Raw genomic sequence first — 19,846 nt, 5'->3', positions numbered from 1 at the left:
TCCACAATGTGGGACTAAAGGTTCCATTTCATTCACTCAAAAATGAGTGAGTATCCTTAGACCCTTAGGTCATGAGATCAAACCACACCAAAACCAAAAATCCATTTATTAAATAACTCATTTTCTCCAACAATCCCCCACATGAATGAAATATCGGTAAATAACGAAAAATCAGAGTACGGAAAATACCATTTAGGCAAAGGTGTCCATGAGGTCTTGAACCTTGCTTAGTGAGAAGTTACCGAAACTACTAGCTAGAAAGTGAACGCGATGTCTTGAACTGCTAGCGTTTGGTGTAATTCTAATAACATCCACGCATGATATCCTCCAAGTGTTGCTAAGTTCGTGCCGTTTTGTCCGTTTTGGCCTTGGACATATCTTGTTTCTCAGAATGCTCTAGAGAATCGGATCCATTCTCATAGGAAGCGACCCACTTCCTCATTCAGATAGGTGAGTTCCATCAAGAGTGTTTACTGCTACACCCCACTTCAATCTTGAATTGAAACTATAGAACTCATTAAGACTTAATTAAAAGTCATCCTCCACATGCAGTCACACTATCACATCAACACCACAGGAAAGGGACAGAGAATGAAATTCTATGATAGTGTTTACTTTTAACCACCACAAATTAGTTGTCTTATTCGAAACCTTGATCTTGGGATCTCCAGTCAGCAAGGTTGAGTATCCTTCATGGCAAGTTTAATTATTCGAGCCTAAGCCCCATCCCCTTTGATGCTTTACTAACTATCTCCTTGGACAAACCTTTCGTCAAAGGGTCCGCGATATTCTCCTTGGACCTTGTCCAATCTATGGAAATAACGCCTGTTGAGATTAATAATTTCAAAGAATCATGTCTTCTACGCATATGTATAGACTTTCCATTGTAGAAGCTATTCTTAGCTCTACCTATTGCAGATTTGTTGTCACAATGTATAGATATAGCTGGCACAAGCCTATGCCAGAGAGGAATATCTTCTAAAAAGTTTCTTAGCCATTCGGTCTCCTCTCCTGCTTTATCTAATGCAATGAACTCCGACTCCATAGTTGAGCGAGCTATACATGTCTGTGTGGAACTTTTCCAAGATACAGACGCACCTGCTAGAGTGAATACATATCCACTCGTAGACTTAAACTCCTCTGAGTTTTCTATCCAGTTTGCATCGCAAAATCCCTCAAGGACGGCCGGATACCCTTCGTAATTCAAACAAAAGGACATTTTGTACTTCAAGTACTTTAGCACTCTAATAAGTGCATCCTAATGTTTCCGTCCTGGATTACAAGTATACCTGCTTAACCTATGATAGACGCATTTATGTGTCTAATTTGTCCCAATTGTTTATATTGTTAGTACTCTATTTTGTACTTATTTGGTTATTTTATGTCTTTGTAGGTGTTTTTGGAGAAATAAGCTTTTGCGGCGAAATTGGCTAAAAAGTGGTTTTTGCGCTCGTGGGAGAAAATTACTATACAGACTCTCACTTTGGATAAGGGGTAACCTAATTACTAAGGGGCACCCCATTTCAGGGCATGTACTAAAGGGACACCGGAACTGGATAGGGGGAGGTCATCTTCAAAGTTTCAAAACTGGATTTTGGCGGGAAAAAAGGCAGCAGTGTCAACAGTTTTGGATCAATGATTTGAGCGACCTAGGAGGCGATTAAATGGGCAAATTTGGTACCCACGGACTCTACAAGACATAAGGGACCTGTTAGAAGCGATTAGACCCATCTAATTGGGCTGGATAAGTCAGAAAATCCACACAAAGTCAAGACAGTGCACACGGTTTCTGTTTAGGGTTTGAGATTAGTTTGAGAGATTTATGGGATATCTTGCGTGGGATATACATCAAAACAGTTGGGTAAAAGTCCTAGAAGATATTTGAGACGAGAGAATAGCTAGAAACAGCCTGTAACGCAACAAGAAGAAGATTATTCTTCAAACAACCCGTAAAGAATAATGGAGATTTCCAAGGGGTTTGATCGAGTTTCAAGGGGATTTAAAGCCTATAAATAGTTGGTTTTATGTCAGAGAAGGGGGATGAAGAGTTTGGGGTCGATACAGAGCCAGGAGGAGCGAAGAAGAAGGAGTAGCAGCAATGTTCACCTGCTGCTGCTGCTGCCATTAAAAAGCTTCAAGAACACGAAGAACAGACTCTCCAGGACAGTCTTATTTTCAGCAGCTTCAGAACAGTCTTATTTTCAGCAGCTCAACACAGAAGAGAGGTGTCGCAGTTCGCTGCAGTTTTCTGTTGTCGTTCTTTTCTGGACGTGTTTTGTGAGTCTCAGAACTACTATTTTATAACTTTTGACTCTTTTAATTACACTTTGAGCTTTGAATTAATATGTTGAGTGCGTGATTGATATGAATAGCTAAACCCCAATACTGGGATGATGGAGGAAACCATTCTTTATGCATGAGTAATTTTATTTAATTCTTTTATGACTATTTGCACTATTATGAATGGAATTATGATTTTTTGATTATTTGTGATTTTGTCTGATGATGTATGCTTAATCCATGAGATTATTGATGCATCATGCTTATGATTTACATATAATACTTACAAAATCTATGTTTGGCAAAGTAAGAGTCGATATTTGTTATCAATATAAGCTTTAATTGTCTAGAATTAATAATTGAATCGCATGAGTATAAGAATTGGTGAAATCCTGAGTCCCAGTATCTCTTGATCCTGTGACAATTTTGTATATATTTTTGTTTTTAAATCTATTCAAGTCCGAGCATCGAATCCGTATTTACCGCAAATCGAATTACTACAACAAAATGGCGCCGCTGCCGGGGACTTCTATATAGATTTGTTTTTAGGTTTATTATTTTATTTTATTTTTTTACTATTATTTGTTCCTTTTTACGTTTCTTTTTGTGTCTTTGATTTACAGGTTCGAAGTGGAATACTAAGGACTTGGGAACAAAAAGCTTAAAGCTAAAAGTTAAAAGCTAAAAGAGAAGAAGAAAAAGACATAATTTTTTTTTTAGGATTTAATTTTTATTATTATTATTTTTTTTGTATATAGATTTTATTTATTTATTTTTAGAATTTGTAAATAGGCTTTATTTTTCATAATTTTTGTAATTTTGGACTTTTTATTTGGAATTTATTCTGGACTTTGGACATTATTTTTAAAACCCTACGGAAGGGTTATAAATTAAAAAAAAAATTTAAATACAAACTGTTTGCAGGGAAGGACGACGATTACTATATCGTCTCGGCCCCTCGGGTTCGCACACGTCATAGGAGTCGTGGCCCGAGTCGACGACAACGGTTCATCGCCCGTCTGGTACGGGAGGTAAGTCCAATCGAAACACTCGCGAATCTCCTGCAAGCGGGTTACTGTCTTCCTTAAGGTGATAATTGTTTGAGGACGAACCGGACTGTCTTTATTTTCCTAGTAAAGGGCAAGGCCTGGCCTAAACAAGATAAGGACTCGGATTTCATCACCGTTTCCTTCTTGCCCGCCTTAGGAAAACGAAACCAAACGCGAACCTAAGCCTAAAATTTTGAATAGAACGAGACCAATAGGGTAACGAGCTTAATAGGAAACTCGTTCGAAAAATATTGGTTGCTCTTTAAGCACATTTCAAAGTTCATGATGGTTTCTGTGAGTTGAATGCGTGACTGCGCCGCCTTGTGATAACGGTGAGGCCTTGGGTATCAAAGCTCCACTGAGCTTCCCTCGCCTCGATTCAACTTACATTAGCTCGGATTGATTCCAGAGGGGTGTGCTCAAATTGTAACGAATTTCTTTTCGAAGGAATAGAAGCTGGTCTAGAAAACAATCTAAGTGGAGCCATCATGCTTTTTGTTTGCTAGATTCTATAGGTTTGATTTGGTCGAGTCGGACTTGTTTGTGATTGCGTAGAATTCCCCTGCAATTAAGAATGTCGAACTGGTATGATAGAAGCCAATACAATGAATATCGACCTGAATTTGAATATGGACATCATCAGTATTATGACCATAGTAAGAATAGTGACTGGGGACGCCAACCTTTTCAAGGTTATGGTTCATACCATGGTGAGCCCAATTACTATCCGCACGCGCATCAGTCATACGAGCAAGAAGATTATAATACTAGTTCTTCGTCTTTAGAGGATACAATCAAACTTTTGAAAAGTAGTCCTTATTATGATCCTTCAGTTCCTATTCCTTCTCTAGAAGAGACTCTCAGGAATTTATCTAAGTCATCACGTCAGTTAGCTGAATCGACGTATAAATTAGATGAGGTGAATAATGTAGTTATGGACGAAAGAACTGCAACAACAACTGAATCTGTAGAAGATATCCTCAATAGATTAACTCAAAACTTAGATCCTACACTAAGGGAACTTTCTTTGGAAGAGACCCTTGAGAGGATAGCTGAGTCGACACGTAGACTTGAGTTAGAGACGAATGAAAGTATTGCTCGAAATAACTTGAATTGCCAATATAGTGTATCCAATAATACCCTTGAGAATGAAGATACTTTTTCACATAATCAAGATAACGAGGTTATAATTGGTAACACTACTTATTTAGATAAGGTTCAATCATCTTCGTACTATTATGATGATGAGGATAGTAGTGATGAAGAATCTGAAACATGTAGGCATAGTAATCAGGAATCTAGTAATCCAATTGAGCTTTATAGTGATTATATTATTTCTACTTCAAATCCAAATAATTTTTATGATTATTCACCTATTCAAAAGGACGAGGATTTGATTAGGGATACCACCGTTTTAGACGATGTAGTTTTTCCTTTTGATTACGAAGCCGATAGTGGTTTAGAGGAACGGGTTCATTTCGAAAATACTGTTTTAGAGTCTAGCGACTTAGAAACAATAGTCTTGGAAGAAGAAGATAGACCCGTAGAGATGAGTAAAGATGCACTACCTGATAATAACTTAGAAGAATCTCTTGAATATTTTAAGGACTCTGAAGATACGAAAATTCAAGAAAAAATTAGAGGTCTATATAGAGAAACTGAAAACTCTAAGTTTGGGGGTGATTATCACTTCCCTAGTGCCTTACCTTTAACTCTCAGAAAGTCCCCACACTTAGGACTTGACATCAATGCCTCAACCATTTTACAAGATTACTTTCATACTCGTTTTCCTGAACCTAGTGATGTCCATAAGGAAGTTCAGTTGTTAGAAACCCATCCTCTGGTTGATGAGGTTAGACCAGGCTATGATACTACGATCGACTTTGTTTTCCTACCAAATATTTTTCAAACAATTGTGGGAACGTATAAATTTCAAATGTGTCAATTATTAAGTTCTGAGACTAAACCTAATTACTTTAGGATATTTGAATCGACACATTTTCTTAAGAATGACCACTACTCTCACTGTGGTCAATTATGTAAGTCAAACCTGATTGACTTAGAGGATCCTCAATTATTTAGGTTATTATTTTGTGCTTCTAAGTTCTTATTTAAGTACTTACAGACTCTAGGACCTAATAATTCGGATCTCAATTTTGAGGAGTTGCAGCCTAAAGAAATATATTTAGACCCTTTTATAGAACCTGAACCTGAACCACAATTAGATATAGATATCTTAATCAGGAAACTAGGTAAGGGCATGCTAGTCTTGTACATTTTCTTGGTTCACTGCAGTTTCCTTTTGTCAGCTCTTTTTGGTGTTAAAGACCCACAGTTATTCCGGCTACTGTTATACGGTTCGAGTTGACTAATACTTTTCTTAGTCTGGCTGAAGACTTTAAACTTAGCACTTCTTGGGAGGTAACCCAATCTCATGCAACCAGGTAATATCCTTCCGTAACTCTTTCATTTCAAATGGTAACAGTTTCTCCTTGTTCATGCTTTTAATTTCATCTTTAGAACATTGAGGACAATGTTAGGTTTAAGTTTGGGGGTATGGGAGAAACTTTTTAGTATGAATAAATAAACTCCAGAGCTTAGAAATTTATGCCTATTGAGGATTGCACTAACTAATCTAAGTGGATGGAAGCATTTTGATTGTAGGAGTTTGAGGAACCAATCTGATTAGATGGAAACATCTAAAGAGTCTATTCATAAAAGCACAGAGCTCAGGTGTTACAAATAACATGATAGTTTCACCATATCTCGTTGAGTCCTTTTCACTTCTATTTTTATTTTATTTTGTTTTTAAACTATGTTTCTCTAAGTGATAGGTGGGGCCCACGATTCAAGTTGTTACCAATGCTAGGGTGAATTAGAGTGATTGAGATACCATGAAAAAAAAAAGTTGAAAAAGAAAAAGAGATAAAAAAAAATGGTAGTTACCAAAAAAAAAAAAAATTTGAGACCAGACCATTTGACCAAAAGGAATAAATTCAATAAAGTCGACCACTGGTACCCTTGTATATGCCAGTTGTGTTGACCTAGAGTTAGGTTATCGACCACTGGTACCCTTGTATATGCCAGTGTGTTGATATTAGTCAGACTAGTATCTCAATCCATTAGGATAGGTTCATTTTGGCGGAGGCCTTCAGACAGATATGGGAAACGCCGTTCACTTAGTAAACATCAAAACCATACATGTTTTTCTATATCCATCTTCTTGATCTATCCATGTGATTAGTTTTGACTCCGAATATGATGTCCATAGTGCAACTATCTGAGTAGAGCTCTGTCACTTTATATGAATTTTAGTATGCTTGAGTGCAAACTCGTGTACAACAATTGGAATTTCGCATCAGGGTACTTCTTCCTGTAGTCAATAAGTATGCCAACCAAGGAGATTCTTTAGTGCCTTCCAAGGTTCTGCGTAGATAGCTAAGCTCTGGAGTATTAAGGTTTTGTGGGTACACCTCTGGTAAACCCCCCGGAGACAACACTCCGCCACTAGGGCCACCTAGTGGTTTAACGGCTTACTGCACGTGCTAAGTGTAGTCATTTTATTTTAGATTAGATTTGCTCGAGGACCAGCAAATAATAAGTTTGGGGGTATTTGATAGACGCATTTATGTGTCTAATTTGTCCCAATTGTTTATATTGTTAGTACTCTATTTTGTACTTATTTGGTTATTTTATGTCTTTGTAGGTGTTTTTGGAGAAATAAGCTTTTGCGGCGAAATTGGCTAAAAAGTGGTTTTTGCGCTCGTAGGAGAAAATTACTATACTTACTCTCACTTTGGATAAGGGGTAACCTAATTACTAAGGGGCACCCCATTTCAGGGCATGTACTAAAGGGACACCGGAACTGGATAGGGGGAGGTCATCTTCAAAGTTTCAAAACTGGATTTTGGCGGGAAAAAAGGCAGCAGCGTCAACAGTTTTGGATCAATGATTTGAGCGACCTAGGAGGCGATTAAATGGGCAAATTTGGTACCCACGGACTCTACAAGACATAAGGGACCTGTTAGAAGCGATTAGACCCATCTAATTGGGCTGGATAAGTCAGAAAATCCACACAAAGTCAAGACAGTGCACACGGTTTCTGTTTAGGGTTTGAGATTAGTTTGAGAGATTTATGGGATATCTTGCGTGGGATATACATCAAAACAGTTGGGTAAAAGTCCTAGAAGATATTTGAGACGAGAGAATAGCTAGAAACAGCCTGTAACACAACAAGAAGAAGATTATTCTTCAAACAACCCGTAAAGAATAATGGAGATTTCCAAGGGGTTTGATCGAGTTTCAAGGGGATTTAAAGCCTATAAATAGTTGGTTTTATGTCAGAGAAGGGGGATGAAGAGTTAGGGGTCGATTGGGAGGCCAGCAGAGAGGCGCAGGAGGAGTTGCAGGAATTGTACCTGCTGCTGCTGCTGCCATTAACAAACCTTGAAGAACACGAATAACGGACTGCTCAGAGCAGTCTTATTTTCTGCAGCGTCAACAGCAGCAGCTGGGTGTCGTTGTTTTACTGCAGCTCACTGGTATTGTTTCTTTCTGGACGAATTTTGTGGGTCACAGAACCACTGTTTTATATTTTTCACTCTTTTAATCATATTTTGAGCATCAAGTATGTATTTTGAGAACATTGAGGACAATGTTAGGTTTAAGTTTGGGGGTATGGGAGAAACTTTTTAGTATGAATAAATAAACTCCAGAGCTTAGAAATTTATGCCTATTGAGGATTGCACTAACTAATCTAAGTGGATGGAAGCATTTTGATTGTAGGAGTTTGAGGAACCAATCTGATTAGATGGAAACATCTAAAGAGTCTATTCATAAAAGCACAGAGCTCAGGTGTTAGAAATAACATGATAGTTTCACCATATCTCGTTGAGTCCTTTTCACTTCTATTTTTATTTTATTTTGTTTTTAAACTATGTTTCTCTAAGTGATAGGTGGGGCCCACGATTCAAGTTGTTACCAATGCTAGGGTGAATTAGAGTGATTGAGATACCATGAAGAAAAAAAAAAAAAAGTTGAAAAAAAAGTTGAAAAAAAATTGAAAAAAAAAAAGAAGAAAGAAATTGAGACCAGACCATTTGACCAAAAGGAATAAATTCAATAAAGTCGACCACTGGTACCCTTGTATATGCCAGTTGTGTTGACCTAGAGTTAGGTTATCGACCACTGGTACCCTTGTATATGCCAGTGTGTTGATATTAGTCAGACTAGTATCTCAATCCATTAGGATAGGTTCATTTTGGCGGAGGCCTTCAGACAGATATGGGAAACGTCGTTCACTTAGTAAACATCAAAACCATTTATGTTTTCTATATCCATCTTCTTGATCTATCCATGTGATTAGTTTAGACTCCGAATATGATGTCCATAGTGCAACTATCTGAGTAGAGCTCTGTCACTTTATATGAATTTTAGTATGCTTGAGTGCAAACTCGTGTACAGCAATTGGAATTTCGCATCAGGGTACTTCTTCCTGTAGTCAATAAGTATGCCAACCAAGGAGATTCTTTAGTGCCTTACAAGGTTCTGCGTAGATAGCTAACCTCTGGAGTATTAAGGTTTTGTGGGTACACCTCTGGTAAACCCCCCGGAGACAACACTCCGCCACTAGGGCCACCTAGTGGTTTAACGGCTTACTGCACGTGCTAAGTGTAGTCATTTTATTTTAGATTAGATTTGCTCGAGGACTAGCAAATAATAATTTTGGGGGTATTTGATAGACGCATTTATGTGTCTAATTTGTCCCAATTGTTTATATTGTTAGTACTCTATTTTGTACTTATTTGGTTATTTTATGTCTTTGTAGGTGTTTTTGGAGAAATAAGCTTTTGCGGCGAAATTGGCTAAAAAGTGGTTTTTGCGCTCGTGGGAGAAAATTACTATACGGACTCTCACTTTGGATAAGGGGTAACCTAATTACTAAGGGGCACCCCATTTCAGGGCATGTACTAAAGGGACACCGGAACTGGATAGGGGGAGGTCATCTTCAAAGTTTCAAAACTGGATTTTGGCGGGAAAAAAGGCAGCAGCGTCAACAGTTTTGGATCAATGATTTGAGCGACCTAGGAGGCGATTAAATGGGAAAATTTGGTACCCACGGACTCTACAAGACATAAGGGACCTGTTAGAAGCGATTAGACCCATCTAATTGGGCTGGATAAGTCAGAAAATCCACACAAAGTCAAGACAGTGCACACGGTTTCTGTTTAGGGTTTGAGATTAGTTTGAGAGATTTATGGGATATCTTGCGTGGGATATACATCAAAACAGTTGGGTAAAAGTCCTAGAATATATTTGAGACGAGAGAATAGCTAGAAACAGCCTGTAACGCAACAAGAAGAAGATTATTCTTCAAACAACCCGTAAAGAATAATGGAGATTTCCAAGGGGTTTGATCGAGTTTCAAGGGGATTTAAAGCCTATAAATAGTTGGTTTTATGTCAGAGAAGGGGGATGAAGAGTTTGGGGTCGATACAGAGCCAGGAGGAGCGAAGAAGAAGGAGTAGCAGCAATGTTCACCTGCTGCTGCTGCTGCCATTAAAAAGCTTCAAGAACACGAAGAACAGACTCTCCAGGACAGTCTTATTTTCAGCAGCTTCAGAACAGTCTTATTTTCAGCAGCTCAACAACAGAAGAAAGGTGCATGATCAAATTTATCATGCCACTTTTTAGGTGCTTGTTTCAATCCATACAAAGATTTCTTCAGTTTACAAACTTTCTTTTCACAACCTTTAACTACAAAGCCTTCGGGTTGTTCCATATAGATTTCTTCATCTAATTCACCATTCAAAAACACTGTCTTTACATCCAACTGATGTATCTCTAGGTTATGGACATAAGCTATAGAAATTAACATCCTAATGGAGCTAATTCTACTCACTGGTGAATATGTATCAAAGAAATCTATACCTTCTATCTGTTTATAGCCTTTCGCTACCAACCTAGCCTTGTATTTTTTAATAGTTCCATTTATATTACGTTTTCTCTTGAAAATCCATTTACAACCTATGGCCTTAGACCCTGTAGGTAAATATACAAGTTCAAAAGTACCGTTTTCTCGAATGGAATCCATTTCAATAATTTAAGCTTCTTTCCACCACGGAGCTACAGGACAAGTCATGGCTTCTTTATAAGTCTGAGGATCAGACTCGGCTAGATATGTAATGCAACCAGGATAGGTTTTCTTAGATTTAACCCTTTTACCTCTTCTAGGTTCTATTTCTGGTTCATCTTCCTCTAAAGGTAATGACTGACTGGTTGACGAAAATTCTAGGGGATCATCTAAACATATCTTTCGAGAATCACGTTTCATAGGAAATACATTCTCAAAGAACTCAGCATCCCTAGACTCCATGATAGTATTCAACCCTATGTCAGAAATTTCAGAACTCACAACCATAAACCTATGAGCACTAGAATGCTCAGGATACCCTATAAAAACACAATCAACGGTTTTGGGTCCTATCTTAGGAGGAGGGATGGCCACCTTTTCCAAGCACCCCCACACTTTGAAGTAAGCATAAGATGGTTGTCTCACTAAATATGGTTCATACTAAAACAGTTGTGAACAAGGAAATAGAGAATAATCAGATTTGTGGGTAATTATTGTTATGAAACAAAGAACAGACCAGCAACTGCGAAGTGATACGCTCTCAATTGCAGTTGACCCAAGCTACAAACAAACAAGAAAAAACCCAAACCAATCATGACCAAAAACACAGAAATTAGGTTACAAAAAGAAACTAAAAATTAGGTCTTTTTAGTTTTGTTGTTTACCTTAATAGCTTCAATCGCATACTCAACCAGAAAAAATCTCCCTTCAGGTGAGAAAGTATTCACACCTATTGATAGACGCATTTATGTGTCTAATATATCTCATTTGTATATACTGTTAGTGCTCGTTTTTGTACTCATTATGGTGTTTTATTTATTTATAGGTGTTTTTGGAAAAATAAGGTTTTGCGGCGAAATTGGTTAAAAATGCGGCGTTTGGAGCTCCGTTGACGGTGTACCGGAAGCGCCCCAGAAGTGTGCCGGAAGTACCCCGGAAATGTCCCGGAGGAACCCCGAGAAAGTGCGGAAAACGCCTCAGAAAAATCGCTAAAGGCACCAAAGAAAAATTGATAAAGGCACCATTTTCTTATTCAAATTTTCAAACTCTATTTTGGCGGGAAAATGCATGCAAGAACTGGTAATATTTGATTTCGATTTTTGATGGGCTTCTGAAGAGATTCAATCACCGAAATTGATTGGGCTAGGCCTGGTTAAGCTAAACAGACCATATGCAAGTGTTATAATCGAAAAACCTGGGCTAAATAATCCGTTAGAGAGGATCAAAGTTTAAACAGAGAAGAGAATAATATCGTTTCTGTTGGAAAAGATTTGCGCAATTAGAGAAGATATTCTCCTAGGATTTGAATATATCCAAGTCAGGGAAGTTTTAACAGAGATTAATAAGCCGCGTACAAGGAAAGGGAAGATTTGGGGGACACGATCTTCATAAAACAGAAAAAAAATATTTAAAAAGATACGAAGTGCTGTGAAGATTAAATGCGAGATTGCGTGAAGATTTCTGGGAGCTGCTGTGTATAAATAGCATCCTTAGGAGTCAGAGAAAGGTTATCAAGAGTTTGGGGAAGTTTGGAGCCGAGAGAAGCGAGTTGGAGAAATCTCTCCTGCTGCTGCTGCTGCGCTCGCAGAGGAGGAAGAAGATGAAGATTTGACGCTCCAGAAGCGTCGTTCTTCAAGAGTTCCAGATGCAGCCAAGAAGTGTCGCTGTTTACAGCGCTGAGAACGGTCAGTTTGGCACGCTTAATTTGAATTTGCAACGTCTCTTATAACGGTAACTTCTGAAACGCATATACAGCGTTGCAGATTCATTATTATTAGTTTTTCTTCAATAAAAACACCATTTGAGCTATAATTATATTTTTTTTTGAGTGTGTTTTCATGATGAATAGCTAAACCCCAATACTGGGGTGATTGAGGAAGCCATATTTCACGCATATAAAAATTATATTTAATTCTTTTTTGACTACTTGCACTTTTTATAAATTGTTTTATGATTTTTCTTAATTGGTTGTGATAGCGTATGATGATGTATGCTTGGTCTTAGTGATTTTGATGCGTCATGCTAGTGATATACAATAAATCTTCTACAAATCTACTTTGGCAAGAATAAGAGTCGATATCATTTGAGTTATAATTGTTTGGAATAAATATATGAATTGTGTGAATGATTAATGGTGGAATCCTGAGTCCTAGTGTCTCTTGATCCTGTGACAAATATTGTGTATATATTTTTATTTATAAATCTTTTCAAGTCCGAGCAACGAACTCTTATTTACCGCACGAAAAATACTACAACACCTATATCATACTCTGTCCTGCAGACAAACAAAGATCTCAAAAATATCAAAATCTATTGAAAGAAAAAAAATTTAAAAAACCTAAAAGGCCTTTTTCTCACCACATCTTCGATTGTTTAACCTCTTAAAAAATCTGTAAAATTATATATTAGAGATAAGATTCTGAGAATAATTTGATCAATGATAGCATTGATAACTATTAAATGGGAAAATTAGGATTTATCCCTTTCGAAATACAGAGTTAGGGTTTCTGATTGCGATGGCAAAAATCGAAGATTGGGTTTTGGAAGTTATTGATGAACAAAAGGGGATGTTGGTCGGCCGTGAAGGATTTTGCTGTTTTTACAGATATTTACAAAGAGTTAGGGTTTCAGATTGCGGCAACAACAGATACATATATGAGGGTTATTTGGTTTATAAAATTTTGAATCATTAGCTATGTTGGAAGGAGGATGCAATCATGCGGATCGTTTATTCGTGATTAGTCTTGGTAAGAAAATGTAACAGGGGGTGGAAGGTTCATAAGAAAAAATGACTTTTTTCTTTGGTTCTGAGAGAGCTAGGGAGGAGAAGCGATAGAGATAATAGAGGAGAGAGAGATGTGAGCTAAAATTGAACAGAAATTATTAACACACCGTGATTTTACACCGCGGATCGCACCGAAGCATTGCATGTGAGAGAGGCTGGTGGGGACCACTTCTGCCCGCACCTATCCCGATGCTAAGCACGCGCATCGGGACCGTCCATTTCCCTCGTTGTGCATTTCACGGTGTAAAACCGTTGTGTGTGTATCACAGCTGAAAATTGAAATAGAAATGGGAAAGTGGTCGTCTCGAAAAGTGAACCATAGGAAAAACTATGTTCATCCGTAACAGTATGGGTTGTTAAAATGAGGGACAAAATGGTAAATATAGTACGACCCGTTTTAACCGTAAATATGTTCTCCGTGTTTTTACTATATCCGCGACGGTCTTGATCGGTCAAAGGTCAAACATCGATCAACGGGGGTCGTGGATGTGGGTTGAAGAAACCCCATTCTCTACTAGTTAATAAAATGATACTCAAATATGACTCGTTTTAGATCTCAAAAGAAATAATTTCAATCGGTTTTTTCAATTTCCTTCCTTGGTGTTTTCAACATAAACATATCCCCAATCCTTTCAATGATTTTAACCTAAAAATAAACAAATCCATTCAATGATTTTAACCTAGAAACAAACAAATGATAATAATTCATGAAAGGAACAAAATTTACCTCTGGAAGTAGAATTCAAATATGGGTATCTCTGGATTCAAGGTAGAAGATAGATGTACCGAGAGACCTTTTTGAAAACACAACAAATTTATCCATTAACACTCTTACTTTCCGAGAATTAGATACGGAATTTGATTCGATTCAAACTTTCCCAAGAAATTTGGGGTTTTAGAGAAATTAGATGTGATTGTTCTAAGACTATTTTTTTATCCAGAAGAATCGAGTGGGGAAGTTAATGAAAATCGAAACGGTTTCATTATTGATAAACCACGAAGGAGGAACCTTTATTTTCTCGATCGGTATTTCAGTTTTGAGAAGTTTCTGGATCTAATTTTAGGCCGTACGATTTATGTGATTTAAGGGTATTAGATATAGGTGGAAATTTGGGGAGGTGGGGTGAAAATAGTTACCATAGAAACTACAGGTTACCGACGTTAATTATCACGCCCACAATATTTGACTAATCCTAGATGTAAAATATTTAATGACAAACATAATGTGTCCCTTTACCTGTGCGGTAAGTGTCCTAAAAACCACGTTTTGGACTAGTGTGCACAACTTACCATCTACTTAGCCTCATCATTCCCTTTACTTCCTTGCAGCAGAACTTGAACCCTAAGAACATCCACATTTCAAACCCCCCTGCAGATTCAATTACACCATCCCTGTAACCACTGGAACCAGCACAACACCATCATTGTTTCACCTGAGCAATGGCAACAGATCCATTTTCCAAGAACCCATCACTTGCTCAAATTCATTGCAATTCCAATTCAGCTTCATTTCAATTCAGCTAACCTTCACAGTTCATTCCATCCAACCCACATAAACCACAACCTATTTCCATCCAACTTCAATTGACTTGTTATTGAATCACACATACATAACTTCAATTTCTTCCATTCAATCCCAACGGTATCCACCAAATCAGCAGTACCCAGTTTTTCATTTCCTGCTCAGCTTCTCAATCAAACCCCTCTCGAATCGAACCCTAATCGATCTCAACAAATCTTTAATCATCTTCCCAGATTGAGTATGAGGAACCCATTGATTTCAACAAATCTTCTTCAGCTTCTTTCCAACCGGCTCTGAATTTCAACTCGAAATATATAACCCATCCATCCTCTTAAGAACACAACCAACAACATCTCCCTGAGTTCAATTTCTTCATCTGACTTTACAGGATTGGCAAACCCTAACCATCATCTTCTCAAACTCAGAATTTTTTTGTGTTCTTCATCCTCACATCAGAGCTTAAATTCACATCCTCATCTCCTTGAATTCGATCCAGATGTTTACCACTGCCACCAATTTCTCAGAAAACAGACGCACCAATTTATCTCTCTGAATTTTAGGTGGAGTAAAAGAAAGCTAATGACAAGAATAAATAATTTTTCTCTGAAATTTAGGTTTGTGTAGGAGTAAAGATTGATATAGACACCCCACTGACTATAAGGGTTGCCCAGATCTCATTTGGCTTGTCAGTTCCGCGGAACCGACTGCCTATTCACTTCCTTGTTGCGCATATTCTTAACCGACGCCATGTATCACTCGCTTGTGAATTGATTTTTGTGCCCTTTACGCTCCAAATGGACGATTTCTCCTTTTTTGGCTCCCAATGACTCCAAAGTACCTGATAAGCTCAAAAGTAATCATAAGATACATAATTTACAAGAAAATTAGCAAAGAATGCATAAACAATAGATAAATATCAAGGTGTTTACAACACCTATCATCCATGCACGCACAAATTTTTCCTTGAACTTATCCAACCATTGAGTCCGACAATACCAGACGTCAGTCGGATAAACTTCATTCCAATCGGCAATAAACTTGTCCAATCTCTTTTCATACATATCCTCGGTAAGAGACCAATAAACTTTCTCCCAATCTCTTAAAAATTCCAACCACTTTTTATGATTTTCCTCATATTCTTTGTCAACTCACATCTTCTTCTTCTTCGGGTGATAGTTTGTTCTTGCGAACATCTTCCTCTAGTTGAACAATCATTCTCTTCTTAATATCCGCCTTTGTGGGTTCAAACAAGGCATGACAAGTTTTTATCACATTATTACGTATATGGTATGTACATAGGAAATTTTGTGCATCCGGGAAGATGTCGGATATTGCATTCATTAATGCATCATCTTGATCGGTTATGATGACCCTCGGAAGTTGATTTTCCCGGAAGAATATTCTAAATTGACGTAATGCCCAATGATAATTATAGTCCCTCTCGTTTTCCATCATACACCAAGCCAATGTGAATGTTACCTTGTCCGATGTATGCCCCACGATGTTCAACAACGACATATTGTATTTGTTTTTCTTGTAGGTGCAATCCATCATAAGAACACCACAACATGTATAAGCCAATTGTGAAAGCAAAGGATATGAAATGAACATTAGAAGGGGCTTGTTGTCCGGCCCTCTTTAATGATACGCGTGTAGTTGTAATCCCAAAATATCTTCTAAAATTCTTGCATAACGCTCCTCCCTTTCCATTCCACCCTTCTAATACTTGCTTGTGTGCTGTAAATTATACTTAGAGAAGACACGTTCGTCTTATCCTTTTCCTTGAAGCCTCTGAGAATTTGTCTCGGTTTGATAAATGTTTTGGTTTACATCCTTCATTTCATGAGGTTTTAGCTTCGCAACTAGGGAGTGACCAACAAAATCTTTCGGATCCCGGTGGTTATGACGGCCGAAAGAAACCTCACAATCCCATTCATAGTTCTTGTCATTTAAACGGAATACAAGCTTAAAGGGGCAATTATCCTTCCTCGTATGAGTCTTGTATACCCTATTAGTCTTCTTTGGATATACATAATCCTTTCTCTTGTGGCTATTCTTCTCCTTGTATCGCCCACTTCTCTCGCAAACCATCTTAAAACTCATACGAGGGTATTCCTCACCAACACACACATGTTCTTAAGAGCAGTCTCTTTAGCCCAAGCAATTGCTTCCTTTGGATCTTTTATTCCCTACATAAGGACAACAATAGGAGATTATAAGGTTCATCACAAGAAATTCATTGGTAATATTCAAGGTACTAGGTGAAAAGAAATCTTTGGTAACATATCAGAAGCATTTTATAGTATTCCGACGTATCCCGACCAAGCGGTTTTGCATTTGTTGGATCTATATATGTCACAACCTAAGGATCGAACAAAAAGAAGATAAATTAGTTCCAAAAAAGATAAATTTAATACTATGCCGGTATGCAGTTCCGGCATGCTCGATCACAGTACCGATATAGTCGAACTGCACCGAAACTGAAGACCAATTTTGAGACGCTTCCGGCATTAACAATATATTTGAAAGCAATGCCGAAAATACTGGTTCCGTCATGCTCGTAATCTAAGTTACCACGCCGGTAGAAGGTTCTGGCGTGGCTCATACTTAATATACCATGCCAGTATTTAGCTTTGGAAAAAGCTCCTTCATGTATGTTTTTTTTTGTAGGTACCGGCATGGTAATGTTAAAATTGAACAACGCCGACGGTTTTTCCGGCATGCTCGTTATCTGTGATTCCACTCCAGTATACAGTTCCGGCGTGGTAGTTAATTGATTTTACATGCCGGTATTTAGTTTCGGAAGACACTACTTCCTGTATGTTTTTCATGCAGTACCGGCATGGTAACATTATAATTTAACCATGTCGGTAGCATATTCGATAGAATATTCCGTGGTAGGTAAAAAGTAACTTCTGTACCGGCATAGTTTTTTGGTTGCAAACTATGCCGCTTTTAGTTTCAAAATGGGGGATATCAAGGTTCCGGCATGGTCGTAGTATGAATACTATGCCGGTATTTTTGGTTCCGGCATGGTATTCATACTTTGACCATGCCGGTACCGAGATTTTACAACAGAAGCAATGGTGGATTGAAAGAAAAAAAATCAATTTTTCAACCTATTCGCAGTTTTACCTGAGTATTGGGAGTGTTTATATGTTGTGCTAGTTTACTCTCTTGGGTTGATTCTTCACGAAACACTTCATGCTCATAAAATTCATGTTCCAAAGGTGTTGGTTCCACAAAAACTTGCAATTGTGAGTTGTTGTCATTGGATGAAGATTCAAGATATGCTCCTTGTTGTAGTTGAGCTAAAGATTTAACCGCAACAATTCTCTCTTCACAATCATTCTCCATTTTCACAATTCCCTCTCAAATTTTCTTTCCCTCCTTCTACTCTCACCTCACTCACCCAAATATAAATAATAACACACACTAATCATTTATCAAAAATCTTAAGATTTTACTAATTATTATTAATCACTAATCCTGATTAGTGAGGGGTAAATTAGGAATTACATAAAATACTTCGATAAGGATTGACCCTGATTTGATATTTGGATCCTGTTTTTGTCATTGTACTATATCCACAATTGTTTTCTTTTTAAACCTTGGGTGATACCCAGTGTATTCCCATAAAAAAATAAAAAAATGGGAGCATTCCGTACAAACTCCTTCCTGCCAGGAGGATGATAGAGGGAGGACTTGTCATGGTTTGTAAACTCTGACAGGGGGTTAGTGGTGGGAGAGTTCGAGAGATTTTAATGTATTTAGGTTTTCTCCTGTTAGTCCTGAGGGAGTTTGAGGGAGTCTCTCCAAATCTCCGTTAGTCGTGGGGGAGTTTAGAGGAGTCTCCTAAACTCTCTAGAAAATACCTGTTAGTCGCTGGGGAGTTTAAAAAAAGCTCTTGAACTCCCTGTTAGTCATAAAACACTACAATACTATGGAGTTGGTTGCTTTGGGGAGTTCGAAGGAGTTTTTAGTGTATTTTGGTCTCACAACAAATCTCTCAAAAGAGTAGATATTTGGGAAGGAGTTTGGTGCGTAGAAAACCATAGGAGAAAGAAGAGGAAACGTTTTTTTCCAGGTATGTTTTTTTTTCTTCTTTGATCTCCATGATTGTTTATAATAGTTTGATTTGTGTACTATTTTGATTGTTTTTCATATCTTTGATCTCCATGATTGTTTATTTTGATTGTGTGTATAGTTTTTTTTTGTGGGTACTCTCTCTCTGTCAAAACCCTTGTGGTTCAAAAGATCTTGGTAAGAAATTGCATGATTTGATTATAATGATATCTTTAAATTCAACCGTTGGAATATGATGAAATTTGAGTATGTCGTAGTTTACCTTGTTATAGATGTACAGTAAAATTTTCACGCCGATCAGGTCACGTTTGCTACTGCAAAGCTTGCACAATATATGACTATGGTCTGCTGAGTTTAAATCCCGAATAGGGGACTGATTCCTATTTATCTCATTCTCCGCTTATCGGGCAAAGCTGAAATTTTAGTATGATGTTTGTATATATGAAGGTTACCTATTGTAGAAATTTCATGAAGTTCTGATCACTTTAGGTACACCAAAGTGTGAGAAATCCGGAACTGAATTCTGTATGCACGTATTGAAAGTAGTCGGGTTCTGAGTAATGTATATTTTTAATGAACCATTGGAATGCTATGATTTTTGAGTGTGTTGTGAAATATTGAGTTGTAAGTGTAACATAAAAATTTAAATAGGATCAGGTAAGTATTAGTACTGCAAAGATTGGACAATCTGAAACTGTGTTTCGGTGAAACCGAATTCCTTTACAGCTATCTTCATAATTTGTTATGTCATCATGCATTAATTAGCTTGCTACTTTGCATGGGTGTCATTGAGAATCACTATCACTTGTTAAGTCATCTTATTTAGACACATACTTCTCCTCTATTCTATATGCCAAAGTTCAATACAGCGGCGTACTTCATTCCGTATTGACGTGTTTTAGCCAATTCATACGGTGCTTTTGTTATAATGATATCTTTATATTCAACCATTGGAATATGATGAAATTTGAGTATGTCGTAGTTTACCATGT

This window comes from Papaver somniferum, chromosome 2 (assembly GCF_003573695.1).
Source record: "Papaver somniferum cultivar HN1 chromosome 2, ASM357369v1, whole genome shotgun sequence".
NCBI classification, from domain to species: domain Eukaryota; kingdom Viridiplantae; phylum Streptophyta; class Magnoliopsida; order Ranunculales; family Papaveraceae; genus Papaver; species Papaver somniferum.
This window is presented reverse-complemented; position numbering follows the sequence as displayed.